Raw genomic sequence first — 14,002 nt, forward strand, 5'->3', positions numbered from 1 at the left:
TTTAACCCAAAAGCCTAATATTTAACCTAATTTACAGACTTTAGGGGGGGGGCCCATGGAGCCCCTCTGTATCCGCCACTGGCCATGGTACTGTAGATTGAAATTTAAAATACAATTTTTTTAAACGAAAATGTCAAAAGTTGACATATGACATGTCATTCTATTCAGAGTGTCATTTTCTATCGAATAAAGTAGAAATATACCGAGGGTGCCATTTAAAAATCAAAAGTTTTGTAATTTCCGGTGAAACAGGAAGTGAAACAATTGAATACGTCAATCAATCCTAATTTATGTCATATACTAACACACAAAATCTCCTTTTTCTTCTTTCAAGAAATAAAAATGTTAAAGGGGTGTAGTACGTTCATATAAGCATATTTAGAAAAAAAAAATTGATATGTTGAGGTTATACGTACTAAAAGGAGACTTTTTAAAATCCAAAGAGTTCCTAACTGTAAAGTGTGAGCTTCATCCCCAAAAATCACCCTCAATACGCACTGAGGTGGTTTTTCTCGTTTTTCTAAAACCATTAGTCGCACAGAAAATTCTAATCTTGTCAGAAATATTCCTTATAAAATTTGCTACAAAAAAGGCTCTATTCATTATTTATATTTATCCAATATATTTCGAGCAATAACCGTTTGAAAAATGGAGTACAAAAAATACAGGTCGTCTTTCAAATTATAGTCTCCCAAGGTATTTTAACGTGTTAAATATACTCACAACAGATATAATACTGTATAATATAAACAAAAACATTGCCTATTCCACTAAACTCACATTCGTACTTTCATCTACATATTGTCATCGTCTATAGTTTCTAGAATATGCTCAGTATTCGAACAACTTTGCCCACGACAGGTTCCGCACATAGTTCATTTCATGCCGGCTTTAATGCAACTGCATCTTTTTACACAATCTTGTTTGCTGATGTTCAAATTATTCGTACTGCCATCCAAATATCTGAGAAAAATGAACAAGTTCTAGTCGTTGGACAAGATGTCGATCTTGTTGTTTTATTAGCAGCACTTTTCCCCGATGAAAAAGACATTCTTTTTCTGAAAGAAGCCATAGGTAATGTGAAACAACAAACAACGAATGTATAGTTCGAGAGACTTGCAATCATCCAGTATTATACGTAATTTAAAAATATCAATTTTATTTATCCAATAGCGGGTGTGACATAACATCAGGATTTTTTGGAAAAGGAAAATAACAACACGTACAAATATTTAATAAAGAAAAAGACCTTGATAGTATCGTCGATATTTTTAACAATGCAAAGTCAACACCTGAAGAAATTGAAAAAGCTGGTGAGACGTTTATACTGAAATTATACAAACTTCAATCATCTGAAGGGAGCTTTAATGAGCAAAGATACGCTTGTTGAAACTAAGATACGCTTGTTAACTAACGTATTGAAAGTTAGTTGGTCAAGCAAACAGCACGGTATTTTTATCAAAATTGCCTCCCACATTTACTGCAGCTAGGCAACATTCCCGGAAAACATATCTTCAAGTACAAATATGGCAAGAACAACCCATAAAACCCGACCAGTGAGGCTGGAAGAAATTCAACAACACCCTGTCACCTTTATATACAACAGAATCGCCCGCCCCGGCTTCAATTATGTCATTAATAACGTGCAACTGCAAACAAGATTGTGTTAAAAGGTGCAGTTGCATTAAAGCCTGCATGAAATGTACAACTATGTGCGGAACCTGTCGTGGGCAAAGTTGTTCGAATACTGAGCACATTCTAGAAACTATGGACGATGACAATATGTAGATGAAAGTATGAATGTTAGTTTAGTGGAATAGGCAATGTTTTCGTTTATATTATACAGTATTATATCTGTTGGGAGACTATAATTTGAAAGGAGACCTGTATTTTTTTTGTACTTCATTTTTCAAACGGTTATTGCTCGAAATGCATTGGATAAATATAAATAATGAATAGAACCTTTTTTGTAGCAAATTTTATAAGGAATATTTTTGGTAAGTATAAAATTTTTTGTGGGACCAACGGGTTCTGAGAAAAAAGCGAAAAACCATCGCAGGGCGTATTGGGGGTGTTTTTTTGGGGTGAAGCTCACACTTTAGAGTTAAGAACTATTTTTATTTGGAAAAGTCTCCTTTTGGTACGTCTAATCTCAACATATCAAAACTTCATACATTTTTTTTTCTATTCGGCTATTTTAGGTCTAATATAAATATACTAGCGAGTCACTTTTGAGACGCATCCGGTATTTTCAAAAAATGTTTTCATTTTTTTACAAACGACAAATTTTAACGAACAACAAATTCTGCGTATTTTTGTATGATTTCGAAATCACAACGAGACACCCTAAATCGGAATTATTTATTTTACTATTAACTTGAAAGAAAAAAGAAAATGTTAAAGCCAAGAAAGAGAGATGAAAATCTAATAGTAGAATTAACTTTTAATGTATTCTAAACAAAAAAAGTTAATTGAAATAGGTACCACTTAATCATTAAGTATTTTAATATTGTTTTGAAACAACTAAGGAAGAAAAAAATACGATTTCTCTTTAGTACTTCCTCGATCTATTAAAGTTCTTTTAAAAATAAATTGGGCTTACGGCACCTACCTTATTAGATTGTAGGCGTACCGTCAGATAATAGAATATACCGGAGCATTACCAACAACTCTCTCGTCTTATTAAATCTTCCAATAATGTTTATCGAGGTAAATGGAGTACGAAACAACAACAAATCGAACAGGTAATTTCGTAAAACAATGTACGTGACTCTGTTGATGCTACAGAATCGATACAGTTGCTTACAAAACACTTCTGAACGTCTGTAATTATAGTGATGTTTAATAAGAAAGGTGCTTTGGGTGCAATCGGATGGTGTTTGTTATGATGGTGCATGACTATTACAGTTTTCTTGTTTAGAAACTAATGATATACCTAGGGATGATAATGGCGTGCTTAATATCACACCTTTATAGAGTAATATTACGGAAGGGAACACATACGGGGTTTCCTTGACTAAAAGTTTGCATTAGAAGATCTTCACTTAAAAAAATCAATAAGGTAAAGAATATAGAATGTATGAATGTAGAATGTGGGGGGTTAATCACCACGAACTTGTAGATCTATTTTATCCCCCCTTCTTGAGTTACAATTCATCATACAGTCTCGAGGTTCTGACAAAAGCCAGTATCTGAGACGGTGTTTCCTCATTTTTCCGACAATATCTGCATTCGCCGTTGTTTCTTTGTTTCAATCTACTGAAGTGTTCGATGAGGAGTGTCCTGTTAAAAACCCCGTGACTATCCGAAAATTGTTCTTACTTAAGTCAAGAAAAATCTTTGATTTTTCTAGGTCGTAAGTTCTGGGAAATCAATAAAGTAACCCTTTCGGAAATACCAAAAGACATTGACGTTGTAATTTAAATAAATACTCAATTGAAATTCTTTTTCAACAATCCTTTGAAATTCATCATATTCAAAGCTAGAATGCTACTTTATTTAAAGAAGAAAACATTCGACCAATGTGTACTAGCACTTATGACCTACGCATGCGAAACGTGGACACTTAAAACGAACATCATAAGGAAATTGCAGGTCAGAAACCTGAAAGAGTAGTGGACTTGAGAACTTCACGAGAAGAGCCTCAAGGGAAGACTGGCAGGTTTCAAAAAGGGTGATTGACCAATCAAAGATAAAATGGGCTATAAGCTCATTTGAGCCATACAAATCACCGCGACCGGACGGTATTTGTCCAATAATACTCCAGGGGCGCTATTCTGTACAATCGTCGGTATCGGTAAGTTACCGACAGCTATCGGTACGTATTTGTATATAGTAAACATGTGTTGATTGTTGTTGTCATAGTTACCGATCAGCCCTATGGCAGATATCGCAAATTTGTACCGACGAAAATCGGTATCTCTACCGTGCCCTTGTCAACCTCACGGTAGAGATACCGATACCCGGTTACTATATATATATATATATATATATATATATATATATATATATATATATATATATATATATATATATATATATATATCTTCCATACTCAGATGGCTATACAGATGTTATTATTGTTTGCTATCAAAACGAGTCTTTAAGCGTTCTTTAATAATTAAAGAACGCTTAACAACAGCACAACGCGAGCAACAATTATTGTTGCTTTTTAAATTGCTTTTTTCGATGAGATTCCCTGTGGACAACCGAAGCTTCCGACCACTTTAAGTTATATTGTTTGGACCACACATGGTCTGCAATGCCAGTCTCATTGCTGCCTCTATTTGCGTATATTTTTTATGTTCATTAAGTTCTACATTTAGGTTCTACAAAGGGTACTTTGTTTCCTCAATATACTACTCACTGTATTCCCAAGGTACCTACTACTGCATAGTGTACTCTTTCTTTTGTTGGCTACAGCCCAGCTACGTTGTAATACCGGTTCCCGATAGATCACCTTAGTTAAGCGCCATTAGAAGATGGAAGTGGATGGACGGGTGATCTGGAAACTCTGTCGTGCTGTTGTTTCATGGTAAGAGCGTGAAATATATTGACTCAACTGCTCATTCATGCAGGTTCTTGACTGGATGAGGTCGGATATTTTGTGAGTAAGATTTGATTTATACACTCGCCTAAGTAAGTAGTATTAGTAGATTTATACACTCGCCTAAGTCGGTGGGCCATTGACAAGGACATAGCCGAGGACCACGGTTCGGATTCCGCGCAAACAAAGTAGGCCCCGTCCAGATGAGCCTTAGCAGCAAAAAGAAAACGTTAACTTAAAATACTTTTCTTTTTTTAATTTTATGCTATCCTGATTTTATGTGATACACACTTGAAGTTCTTGTTTGTTACATCCTGTTTATACAAGACGCTTCCTTTCCGAAGATTTCGCGCGTTTTATTAAACAACAACATCATTTCAAACAGAAGATAATAGAATATTGGAAATCTTACGGGCCAACCAGAAATCATCCTATTAAATCTTTTAATAATGCTTATAAAGCGTCAGAGTGGTTACAAGCGTGATGATGATGGAAATCGGTGAACCAATTTCGCAAAACAATACGTGACCGTTGCTACAGCTTACGAACAAAAAGGCGATGTGTATACAATAGTTACTGGCACCTAGAATCATTATAATTAGCGACAGCGCCAATATTGTAGAAAGTACATCGGTACGGTCTGTTGAAGATGATGAACAGAACGGTTTGTGATAATTTGAAGTGATGATGGGCACAATAAAGCAAATTTTCAGTAAATATAGATTGGGATTTTAAATTGTTTTCTTCATTACTGCACTTCTGTTGCAGCAGAAATAAGATTACAGCAGGTCTCTTGATCTGTCATCAAGGAAATTTTTGCTGCAGTCTCTGCGAAAAAGTTACTGAAACGCCAGAGCACAAATACTCTAACAGTCAAATTTCCTCACTACGACCTCTATGTGCTAGCTCATAAATTATCGCAAATAACTATTACTTTTGCATCATGTTTACTATAATTTTATTGCTAAATATTATTTTATTTAAAATTTTACGATTATGCAACCCGATATACACCGCGATATTATACAGCCACAGAACATTGTCACTGGATGCCGCCCAGCATTAGAATTTTTGTCGACCTCTCTTTATCTTTGATATCACCTGTCCGTCACTTGCCACTGTCAGATCAAATCAGAAATCAGATGTTTTTGGATTTATTTATCCTTTGTTTTGGCTATTGAAATTTTATAATTATCAGATAAAATTTCGTAGTTAAATCGTTTATTTTTGATGTGGATCGCAGTGTGCAATTCGTTCATTTTAATTGTGGAATTTCTGAGTTAAGTTCGTTCATTGACCGGATATGAAATATGACAGTGGAAAATATTCTAGAACATCGTTTTTTATTTATGCCTTTTTGTGAGTTGTACTAGTCAAGATTTATAGTTCTCTATCTATATCCTGGAGGGAGATTTCCGGTTGAAATCTGTTTTTGTGAAGGAAATCGAATCATTGCATCACTTCTTGTGTACCAACCGTCCGAATGTCGTCGTGAAGAACTGACTGCCGTTTCGTGAAGCATTCCCTGTTGATAGTTAACAGGTCTTCCTAGAGAAGGATTAAGTCTTCCGAAGCACATTTGGTCAGAGACGTGGTTGGATTTTGTTGATTTGTATGAACCGCCGCGCCGACCAATTTCCGCAATGGGATTAAAATAGCCAAATTTTCCCACCGATATTCCGATTCCACGTGCCCAAGAAGTCCCCGAGTAGAGTTCCAAGGTATGCTATAATTCTTCTGCCTATTCTAAGTCAATGCTCAACTGATTTTTATTCGTATTGTTGACTGGTTTTCGACTTTTCCACGCCCACGTGGTGTATAAAGAATTAGTTGAGTGTTATCTTTCTTAAGTCTTATTTGGTTGTTCGTAATTGTAGAGCAAGAAGACCGATCCAGACCGTACAGCACAGAACAGTCCAGATTGAATTCCATCCGTTCCTGTTGTCAGTGTAGAGGTACCCGTTGAACATCATAAACCCTCGTTGAGGTAATGTTCAGATTTAATTAGTCCATCTTTATTACCTTTATTAACTCCTACACGTTGTGCTAGTCTTTGTTCTATAATTGAGGCTCTTTTCTAAGACAACCAATATTATTTAGGGTTTTTGTCTTCACCTTTTGAAGTCCTACACCTGCCTGTACATTTGCTGACGGGCTCCAGTGACAGTACACCGAGCTGCTGTACCCTGCTGTAGCCACCCCATAGCTGTACACCGTAGCTCAGCCGGAGGAACTTCCGAGTAGTTTCAAGTTTCAAGACATTAGACTAAGACTGTTTAGATAAGATTAGATTTAGTTTGATATTTGTAATCCACCCAGGATATTGTACTTAGCTTAAGTAAGGGGGATTATGACATCATACTTTTAGTTAGTTCTTATTGATTTAAATTTCATTTATCTTAAATTTCATTTCTTTCAGTTCTTGATATATTAACTTATGACATTTAATAAATTGCTTAATCATATTTTTAGTAGTATTATTTACAGTCTAGTCTCATAGTTAAGTTAGAGTCACTTAAGTTCAAGTAATTATAGTAATATTTGGAGTTCATGGTAGTTACACTCAAGAGTTCGAGGTTAGTGTTCTACTTAATAGTAACATCTTTTATGCCGAGTTCATAGAGTATAATCTCGTGGCGCCCTTTTATTAAGATCTTTGAACCCCGACCACCCGGCTGTTAAAAATTAAAAGCTAGTGGCCTCTATGCAACTCATTACCGATTAAGTAAACTTGTGTTTTGTTGAACTTCAAATTAGAAAAGGACCCGGCAATACGTTTGGTTTGGTTTGGTGAGTACGTTACGGTGAGGTTCTGGATCACAAGCGACACTATGATTATTAAAAATCCCAAATGTAAATGAACCTCAGTGATTGCACTCCATTGTTTAAAGTCCAAATTTTTTTAGAAAAGTCTAGATCTAAAAATTCTAGTTTAGAAAGTTGTTAGAATTTTTAGATCTGGCCTTTTCAAGAAATAAATATTGTAAGCAATTTTAGTATGAAAATGATAATTCAAACATGCTTATCCAGTTTCTGTGACTAAATTACTTCATCTTAATGATTTTTTAACCTTGCATAAATTACAACTACACACCCTACTCTTAAGTATACACAAAAGAAAATTTTTGTCAAGGTCGAATTTAAAGACAGGAAGAAAAACTAGTTTTACCAACGCGCCACATTAATTTCTATTAAATTCTCTGTACGCTTTAGTACCTGTAGGTACCATTTTAAATATATAACAGCAACGGGTCTAACTTTTCCATTATGTATATTTACATATTTACATACCTGCTTTTGCGATAATAAATAATTTAACTATATCAGATTTATTGCCTTTCGCCTAGCACGAAATCGTAGTCTATTTTTTAAAAATATGTAATTTATAATGCTCTCTAATCATGCTGTGTATTTACTCACGATGATCCTATGAATACGTTAAAGGAACTAAGAGAGACTTAAACATAGAAATTCAAACAATACGCTCTTTCATTCTCGATCTTGAAATGAGCCATAACGATATTAACGATCTGATGTAAGTAGGTTGAAGGATATATATACAGGGGTTTAAAAAAAAATAAGTGCAAATATTTTCAGGGCTGGTAGATCTCAATAAAAAGGAGCATATTTTCTCTTTACCATTTTTTATATACAGGGTGGCCCATCGAAAACGTTCCGCAAGGCATAACAGACAAAGTAATTTTTTTTTCAGAAAATTCAAAAACACGTTGATTTTGTTTGCGAGGGGAACAACTTTTGTCCCAAAAATGATTGCATGATCTTCAACCCTCTAAGCGGGGGTGTCATCCCCCAGTTTTTGTCAAATGAGAAGGGGGGTCAAGTGGTACCGCAATGAAAAGGGCTTTCTATTCTCTATACTTTCCCGCTTCGTTTTTGAAAATCGGTCTAGTCATTGAGAAAATATGAAGGATTGAAATTTGAAAAGCTTGTTTAAACATTTATCAGAGTAAATAATAAGGATAAATTCCTTCGTCCAATTTGCTTTTTTTTCTTATTATTTCTAGATGTTTATACGCATTTTTTCACTTGCCACAAGATTGGACGATCAGGTGCGCTAGTTGCTAGATAGCTGTTCTGTGACTTGTGCGTTGAAGTTCTTCTCAATATTGTTAAACTTTTTAACAATTATGATGTACTCACATGCAGAAAAAGTGGAAATAAGTTCTACCCGTACAAAATTCAGTTGGTACAAGAACTCAACGAAGAGGATTTTGACCGTCGCTTGCAATTTTGCGAAACTATGAGTGAACGAGTGGCGAATGATAATCATTTCTTATTTAATGTGTGTTTTTCGGATGAGTGTACTTTCTTTTTGAACGGTGTAGTTAATCGGCACAACTGTCGGTACTGGGCTGAGGACAACCCCAGGGTTTTTCACGAGGTGCACATACAAAACCCTCAGAAATTGAACGTGGGGGCTGGTATTTTTGGAAATTCTATTGTGGTCCTTTTTTTTATTCCTAGAAATCTAACAGGTGATATGTACTTGGATTTACTGGAAAACACCATCGACCCAGCCCTAACTGACATCATAGAGAACAATCCTGGATACGTTGAAGCCGAACTAATACTTCAACAAGACGGTGCACCTCCACATTACTCTCAAAATGTGCGTAATTATTTAAATAATAACTTTCCCGGTCGGTGGATAGGACGAAGGGGTGCAATTGAGTAGCCTCTCCGGTCACCCGACTTGACTCCTTTAGACTTTTTTTCATGGGGACACATAAAAAGTAAAGTGTATAGCACTAGTAACCTAACCCGCCTCATTAGAAGACCTGCGAAGACGAATTATTGATGTTGGTCGCGAAGTGACTCCGCAAGTTCTTCAGAATGTTCGAGAACGGCTTGAAAATAAGTTGTATTACTGTATGGAGGTTGACGGGCAACATTTTCAGCATTTGCTGCATTAATAAGGTAAGTTTTTTTAATTAATTCAATTTATGCGTTTTTTTGCAAAAAGTACTTTTCAAATTTCAATCCTTCATATTTTCAAAATGACTCGAACGATTTTTGACGTGTTTTTGGATTTTTTGAAAAAAAATATACCCTGGCCGTTATGCCTTGCGGAACGTTTTCGATGGGCCACCCTGTATATAGGTCCAAAATAATCGGGATATTTTACTTTGGAATGTTTCAAAAAAATATGTTTTCCTTAAATTTTGAGAGCCACTGGATCTTTTCTGTTTTTTTTCTTGTAAATTTAATCCACTACCTATGTTGCTATATTCAAAAAACTACATTTTTTAACTAAACACTAAAAAAATGTCCAAACAAATTTTCAAAAAATTCCAAATTTATTTTTTTTCGTGAAAAAATCCTCATAATGGCGTTTCTGGGATCGAAATATATTACCCCTAAAAATATTTGCACTTATTTTAGACTCACCCTGTATATAGACATGAATAAAAATATCATTCAAGTTCAACACTAACGGAAACAGTATTTTACTGACTCAGTAACATTATAATCTTTGCATTTCTTCTGGAACCATACACCTTACAACGTGGTACCAAGCAGTATTAACCTGGAATGCAAATGTCCTTATCCCTAAAGTTATCTTTGTACCATTTCACAGAGAAGATATAGGAAAGAAGGCCAGTGCATGGGATTTGCGGTAGAAACAGCGAACTGGATGAACATTAAACAAGGATTATTACACTAGATATATACCTATCAAAAATGATACGGTGTAAAAATAATCACTTTTAAACTATCTAGATCGCACTAGATTTTGATATGAATCAATTCGAAATGCCATTTAAAATCCGGGTATATGTTTTTCTTTACAATTTACAGTAAGTATCAAGGTTCTTTAACAACAATCGTTTGACTTGACAAAAACTTCGATTTCGATGAAAGAAAATTGGGTTGCTTAATAATCAGCCGTTCATTGAGTCGGAAATGATCGATTGATAAAGTCGGTAGCGACGACTACGATCAAGGATCAGGAAAAAACAGCACGAAAACAAAAGAAATCCGTCGTGTCTCGTGCTTTCCCGAAGGCTCAAAAACCGTGGGAGTCGTGACGGGCGTTGCCGACATTTTCCGCCTGTCCATCGTTTACTGACCTCAGAGTAACAGAGTAAGAAATATGGAGAAATGACTATATAGACACACTTACTTACTTCAGAAGATGGTTAGGCAAGGCGTTATCTTTCATGAGCTTTTCTATGACTGAAAAACCCGATTCGTGATGTTACCCCATGTTAAGCAGCTAGCTCTTTCAAGGACCGATAGCATTGGGAGTGCACATGATTTTAGTTAGGCCTGAGGTTGAGCCTAGGGGGGGCCTAGGGCTTTTGTTATTTTAAAAATGAAAAATAATTTTAAAAAACACATTTTTTGAATAAAACGTTTACATGAATTTCTCTATCAATAAATTTCATAGACTTGGTTATCAAACCGTGTTCCCGTAGATTACTTAAATACCTACAAATTTTCTAAAAAAATAAAAATTAACTCATTTTTTGAACACAAACTAAACAAAACTAGAAAACGTCAATTTTACTGCATCACTAGCAAATAAAAATTAAGACGTAGCCAAGAGTCATAATTCAGGATTTCTCTGGGGGTGCCCAGCAGTACCTGGGAGGGGGGGGGCGGCACCCCCGGGCACCCCAATGCCATCTTCTAATGCTTGTCAAATACTCGTCAGCGAGTAATGGCAGTAAGCATGTATATCATCCATAATAGAGAGCGCTGCCATGAATATGTTGAATAGGAGAGGCTCTAAGACACATCATTAAAAACGACAAATGTAAATGAGCACTTAACAGCACCAAAATTGGTTACATTTTTAAACGAAATGAAAAACGGTCTATGACATATCTAATAATTATTGTAGAGTCAGCTTCTTAAGAAAACGTATACTCAACCCAACAACGGTAAACTAATAGGATTGCCTCATCCTCATAAGACGTATGTTCACCTTTTCCCGCGCTTCATCTGACAGTTGTGACGTCATTGTAGTCCTTGTCAAAACCTTCGTGGCCTTGTCATGATAGTGTGTATTATTAGTTGCCTATGGTAAACTTATAAAAATAACAGCTGAGAAATTTTGAGTTAATTATTTTGTCAATTTTAAATGTGAAAAAGGTGTCTTTAAAGTTTTAAGAGCTATAGAGTGTATAAATACGTTCATTTTGTGTTGTGGATTGTGACAAAGTGCATACTAAGTGCCCACGATTTTGTTTATTAATTATTTTAAAGCAAAATATGGAAGTACTCTAAAAAGCTTGCAAAAGGTGATGCTGGGAACTGCTGTTCTTAAAAATTAGAGTATTCAATACGATTTATACAGTTAATTTTCTACACTGCATACATATAAGGTGTTTAAATAAATAAACTAAATAATAAACGTTTTGTATTCGGCAACCAATAATGCAAGTGTGTGTATTATTGGTTGCCGGATAAGGACTAATAACCATGACAAGGACTACAATGACGTCACAAAGCGAGTAGTTTTTGCATGCACCTGGCGGACACTTTTGGCTGAATGAGCAGTCCTATTAGGTTAACTGTTCTTGTACTCAACCCAGATTGAGAAGAGTCTTAAATCTGAGAGTGGCAAATCGAAACAAAAGGCTGTACTAATTCAAAATTTATCATTTTTGTTACTCTAAGTTGGTCTCATTGTGTCCGTTTTTGACCTGATCTCCCGCACGTTTAATTTACGACTCAGAAAACTGTATCTAAACGTTTTATCTGGTCGCATCACATTCGAGCGATTCTCTCCGTTTTTCATTTTGGCCGCCGCCGTTTTTTAATCTGTAGTAATTTTCAGGTCGTGACGCTAATGGGCGATCTGGCTTTCGTTATGTTTCCCCCGGTTGACATATCGCAAGAAAGTTCGCATATAATTTAACGACGCATCGACAAAAACCGACGCGATGGCTACATCAGCTGCCGCTACCGTTTTCGATTAATTATTTCTGCATGTTCTCAAATAACTTATCTTGAAACGATGCTATCTTTTAGGGTTTTTCCTCTATTATACTGTCAGACATCTCTGGGGAACCTGTGTTTGTAAAGGCACAAAACATACTGGTTACTATACGATTTAGAAATAAAAAAGGGAGAAATTGTTATTTAGATAATACAATTTTACCAAGGGATAGAAATCAATGAGAAAGCAATTGATCAAGCTAGAAAAGGAGCGAACACTCTACTAACTGGAACCGTTTTGCTTCCCATGTTGCTGTCCTCCATTCACGCAGTTGTGCAGCTCTGAACTGTTCAAGAACGCGATACTCTCATTCCATTCAATTGAGTCATAAAGTTCCAGAACTGCGCTGAACTTCCAGAAATGAACGCACCAGGCTATTGCGCACAGCTCCTTTCAGAGCCGTTCTCGAGTAGCCCAGGGCGTAAAGCACTGGAAATTGAAGTTCGCGAATGGAGGACAGCAAATGAAAACCAACTCATCGAGGAACTTAAGAACCCAACCTGAAAGACTCAGTTTTTTAGTATATGGCAGTTATTATTACTCAACGCAAACAGTCAATTAATGTAGTTGAATACGGGAATCATATTAATTGGACCTCTTTAACAAAAATATTTGAACAGTTTTTCTATTTTTTAATGAAATAAACCAACTATATCGATAATATTAGTATCTGTACTCTTTAAAAATCTGTCACATATTTAAAAATAATCTAAAATGTCAATACTCTATGGGTATATTGATAAATGAGGTCTAAATTATAAGAAAATGTATTTTCTACGAAAACTTGAAGAGATAGGTAAAAAATGATGTAATACAATTTCATATATGTAATTAAATTGTGCATCTGATTCTCATACATAAGATGTACAGGGTGTTCCATTTAAATTAAACAAGTTATTGCCGTTTAAAGCTAGTAATTATTTAATATAGATTTTTAGACACACAGATAGTATAATTTTTATTATTGCAAAATTCAGTGAATAGAAATACCTCAGTCAATATTTGGTTTTAAGAACTTAAATACGCATAGAGAAATGAAGCATTAAAATTATAATTACTGTATTTTGACAAAAACCTAAATATTTCAAAAAAGGTAAGATTAAAATGTGGCAAACCATAATCAAATTCACCTTTATTTTAACCTTAGAAACTAAAAATGTAATAATATATGGCCTTTCCATTTAAAAAAATACAACTTTGATATTTATTTATTTGAGACACTCTGTATCTTGTAAAAATATTTTTAAATTATTGTAGCTCTAATAGTCCTTCAACGAACCCAAAACTTACACTTTGCAAAAGTCTAGTCGTTTAGCTACAATACTCCGTGTCGTATGTGGTGAACAACCCTGTAGAAAAAATATTACTAACAATGTCTTGGTGCAAGAAATATTTCCTGAGGCATTGAAAAATGTAGAAATTCACGGGCAAGACAATTTGTACATAATACGACATCAACAAAAATTCTATTTAGATTTATTTGCCTC

General features: G+C 35.1%; 1 protein-coding gene across 1 annotated transcript in view; it reads right to left on the bottom strand.

Annotated features, from left to right (window-relative positions):
- LOC115883564 (transcriptional regulator CRZ1-like) overlaps positions 1-14,002 on the bottom strand; it is a 65,771-nt gene that overhangs the window by 38,429 nt on the left and 13,340 nt on the right. The window lies entirely within an intron of this gene.

This window comes from Sitophilus oryzae, unplaced genomic scaffold, assembly GCF_002938485.1.
Source record: "Sitophilus oryzae breed Bouriz unplaced genomic scaffold, Soryzae_2.0 scaffold_1947_pilon_pilon, whole genome shotgun sequence".
In the NCBI taxonomy this organism is placed as follows: domain Eukaryota; kingdom Metazoa; phylum Arthropoda; class Insecta; order Coleoptera; family Curculionidae; genus Sitophilus; species Sitophilus oryzae.